This window comes from Alosa pseudoharengus, unplaced genomic scaffold (assembly GCF_046254945.1).
Source record: "Alosa pseudoharengus isolate Yale_2024_CS ecotype anadromous, Long Island Sound unplaced genomic scaffold, YU_APseudo_1.1 YU_APseudo_1.1_scf_3, whole genome shotgun sequence".
Taxonomy (NCBI): domain Eukaryota; kingdom Metazoa; phylum Chordata; class Actinopteri; order Clupeiformes; family Clupeidae; genus Alosa; species Alosa pseudoharengus.
In genome coordinates this window covers 2,342,421-2,346,934 of record NW_027468718.1, presented here as the reverse complement: position 1 = coordinate 2,346,934, position 4,514 = coordinate 2,342,421, and the positions used below count along the sequence as shown (strand labels likewise).

The 4,514-nt window shown below is 37.0% G+C and overlaps 1 long non-coding RNA gene across 2 annotated transcripts; it reads left to right on the top strand.

Moving 5' to 3' along the window:
- Positions 1 to 750: 750 nt before the first annotated feature.
- LOC143100027 (uncharacterized) lies at positions 751 to 3,647 on the top strand. 2 transcript variants are annotated; one of them, XR_012981801.1, is made up of 4 exons: positions 751 to 1,018; positions 2,394 to 2,503; positions 2,605 to 2,729; positions 2,918 to 3,647. It is a non-coding gene; the product is annotated as an uncharacterized LOC143100027 (long non-coding RNA). The 2 variants fall into 2 exon arrangements; XR_012981800.1 differs by lacking the exon at positions 751 to 1,018 and adding an exon at positions 2,199 to 2,269.
- Positions 3,648 to 4,514: the final 867 nt, after the last annotated feature.

Genomic DNA, 4,514 nt, shown 5'->3' with positions numbered 1-4,514 from the left:
AATAAGGCCTAGCCTAAATGAATCAAGAGTAAGGCAAAACAAATAGCCTAGTAGCCTAATGAAACATATGGATTGATGTAGTATCTTTGTAACATTATTAAATTAGCCTAATCTGTTACTATGCCTATGCCTACGTTTGCAAAAGAGAACATTTTAATTTGATTCACAATAATGTTACATTTCATTTACATGTTGACAATGAGTAGCCTAGTTTTGGTTGTTGTTGGTGGCGTTATTGCATGTTATGCCTACAATGCAAAATTGCTTCCTCACGATTGCAAGCTCCTGCGCGCATAGGATTTCAAAACAGGCGAAATGCCACAAAACCGGTTTGTGAATAGGTCTGTGAGTTAGGAGTCATCTCGACTTCTTTTAAGCTGTCACAGCTGGTGGGAAGGTGTGATTTGTTGGGGGCAGGGCAGCGTCGGCGTCAGAGAGCAACTGGTGGGGGGGCTATGAGCACTGACAGGGGGGGCACCTCACCTCACTTTTATTCGTTATTTTGCCATATAATAAAGAGCATCCTTCGAGCCTTTTGGATACATGAATCAATATGATCAAGGGGGAAATAGTGCAAGAACATAGCGGTCATAGCCGTTGAATAGCACACAACGTTTAGAATAATAGAATTTTAATAGAATAGCGTTGCATAGGTTACAATACAATTAAATAGGCTATAACAGACTTACCACTAACAAGCCTAGGCTATAGGCTTCACTGTGTCTTTCCATTCATTTCGAAATGTTCTTGTACACTCTCAAAAATGATGTGTTAAATAATTACACATTTTTTGTGTTATCACAATTTTAACACAATTTGTGTTATTTTGTGTTGTTACTGTGTTATATTACTGGAATATACTGCCCAACACAAAATGTGTTAAATTATTGGCCAATCCCTGGTGTCCTGGATGAGCCGTTACCCTGAGAGGAGAGGTTCTTTTCTCAGCACTTCATTTTGGCGCACTGGAAGAAGTTGCAAGTGGCACATAGAGTGGAATTAAATGTCTGAATAAAAGGTAAGGTAGACCCATGTCTTCAGACATATTTGTTATAAGACTGTTACAACTTGCAATATTGTAAAGGTTAAATGATAATAAAGTCCAGCATCGATTGTTAGCCAAGTAGCTCTAGCAGCTAACGTTAGGTTATTGATTAGCAATCGTTAGCATGCTAGTCCATGTTAAGTCAATCCTGACCTTACATTAACACACTCTGAAAAACACTGGCATACATGTAGAAACTAAAATATTCTAACGTTACGTCATCTCGTATTACTATGTGGGTAAATCCGCATTTTGGGTAGCTGCTAATGTTTTAGCTATGGACAGCTAGTGCAGCAGCTAACGTTAGCAAGGTTTGTGGGAACTGGTATGACCTTGTAGTGGTACAAGGTATGAAATGCTAACGTTATGGCTCAGGATGTCAAAACTACAAACTACTATCTACGTTACAAATTACGATAAGTTACAACACTATCTAACTTACTATAACTACTATAAATCATGATGACCACCGTTATTTATTTAGCAGCTAATTCACTTTTACTTGCAAAGATAACGGTGACCGTTTTATTCTGAACAATTGGTGGTTAATGTTACAAGCCATAATAGACATAAGGTCAGGTAACGTGAATGTAGTCGTTTTTGTTATAGGCCTATGCAGTTATATCTCTTCTGCTCCACGACATAACATTAGAACATGTTCACAAATAGTCTAGCAAGTTAACAATGATGAATGAACTTAATGCATTTAGAAGCTACCACGCTGCCAAGGGAAAACACATTTGCATTCCGAACGCGACACTAACGTTAGTGAACACGGTTTGATGAAACGATATTGCATGCAGTTAGTAGACCCAGTGTTGAACTAGCTTCCACATCTATGCACAACGTTATGATGATCTTTTATAGTTTATAGAGTGTGTAGTTTGCTTTTTTGGGGTGCAGGTTAAGCAATAATGTGACGCATTAATGAAACAGTAATCAATGCTGCCATTTTGATAATAACCTAAAGTAACATTTCGTTTCTGACCAGTTCGCTAACGTTAGTCACCCAGATTGTGTGTTCTTATTTTGGAAATGCTGAATGATTTAAAAAATAAACAGTATGGAAGTTGAAATAAGTTATGTGTTCACAATATGGTGTGAAATCAAATCAAATGTATAATAATCTATTTTGTTGCAGCTACAAGGTTGTGGATTGCTGCCAGACATCCACCGTTGGAGGTTTTTGCAGAGTTTACACGCTTTGTGGACATGCCATATATGGTGAGTGCATATTGTTTTGGGACAATGAAAATAATGAAAGTTGGATGAATTGTCTTTAATCCCTCTGATATCATTCTAATTATTCAAATGGCTGTATTTTGTCCATTTATGTACTTTGACACAGAATTTGGAAAGATGTTTCCTGGAAAAGCTGCTGTTCATCCGAAAATGGGAAGGAATGTCCACAAGTGAACCTGCAGCTGCCTTGCCACCAGTTCCTGAGGATGATTGATGGTAGGAGGAGTTATCTCTATTAAGCTTTTGTGCTACAGTGAATGAATGCAATTGATTTTAACAAGAAAGTAAGAGTTTACTAAATTTGTTTGTTTTTATAGTTTCATGTTACAGAGCTCTTCATAAGCTTGTCCATCTGCTGCCCCCCACTGCATCAGGCAGGGGCAAAGGGAACACCAAATGCAGTGTGAAGTCAGCTTCGGGCTACCTTTTGGATATAAAAACGGTAGGCCCCTCCTATAGTAAATGTTTCTTTTGTGTGCTTATAGTACGGAACGCCTATATTGTATGTTTTATGGTGCAATGTTATATCTGGTATAATGTAAAATGAGTATTGTCAATTTGTAAATTGCTTGAAACCCTGCATATGTCTAATGACTTGTTTATGTTCTTGTTCTTTCTTTAAAATAACAGACTGGAACCAGCATTTCCAGTGTGCTGAACAATCCTCCTGATAGATCAGTAGAACATCGCCAGCCCCACTTGGTGTGCATTGGAGATCCCTCTGCCTCCGCCCAATACATCATTGTTGCAGAAAACAACAAACTTGCCATTCCTCTTAAGGAAAACGGTTTGAGAAGTTATGCACATTTCACCAGAAAGTGAAAATCAAAATGTTTTTCTTAAGGATACTTGTTACAAAGTTTTTCCATAACCATTTCCATGCAATTGCTGTCCAGAGAACAGAGGACTTTAAACTAATTAGTATAAGAGATTTAATTGATTTTAGACCAATACATTTGATATTTTTTAACAATGATATTTTTGTAAACCCTCGCTATGAACTTGTGTAATGTTTATGTGTACAATATTTGTAATAAATAATACATAATTTCACATTAGGCTGTCAGGAATTCATCTTTATTGCACACACTATTTGGTTTAAATAATTTCATAATTGTCTTATCTGCTAAGATCCATAAATATACTAAAAATATAAATAAAACGACAACATGCACTTCATTATGCTGTGATTGAATTGACATTGTTGTTTATTATTGCTATTATCCTTCTAATAGTCTGACCAACATCTTAATTTGCTCCCTGTTAAATTTAAGTATTATATTGTCTTGTATTTGTATGTGGCTTTGGACAAAAGCATAACCATAACCAAATGAAAGTAACAATAACCAAATTGACACAAATTGTGTCAACTATAACACTCAGGTGTGTTAAAATATAAACACAGTAACTGTGTTAACCATAACCAAATTGTGTCAACTATAACACACAGGTGTGTTAAAATATCAACACAGTAACTGTGTTACATGGGTTTAACACAAAAAATAACACAAAATGTGTTGTCCTTACCTAAACACATTGATGTGTTAAAAATGTGTTGTTTCCAACACATCCTTTTTGAGAGTGTAAGATCCTGCTCAAAAGCAAATTACACATACTGATAATATCACAACATTGCACATAGGCTATGTGATCCCTCAAAATGTTCTTTAAAGTAGCCTACAGAACAAATTCTAACACATTTACGAAGTGGTAAATGCACCAACTGTGATGGAAAGTTTAAGAGCAAACAGGACACACGGCATGACTTTTAGTATTTTGTGCTGCTCTGACAGTCCACTTTTATTGCCACTTTTAAGTCTACTGTTTTTGAGTTTGGAGAAGTACTTGCAGCGAAAGGCTATAGCCTACGAATGCCGACTCCACTGTCGCATTTCCCAGCCAGGTCCATGATAGGCTTTTTGTCACTGCTTCCAAAAATGTCTCCCTCTGGATAAAGCAGGTTAAGACCCGTGCTGTGTTGCGCTCACTAAAGGGCGATTCTTAAAGTAGGCCTAGCCTACATGATCCAAAGCCCTATCTCCGTTGCTCGAGTTTATCATTAGCACTGGACAATATCGGAAAATATAGGAAATGCGACATGTCAGTTTGGCCCTTTATGGTTTCTGCAATTTAGATTAACAGATCATGCATTCAGCTTGGGTCATCCTGCGGTCATACGAAAAACCTTGTATTTTCCATTATATTCCCAGATCTATCTTGAGACCTT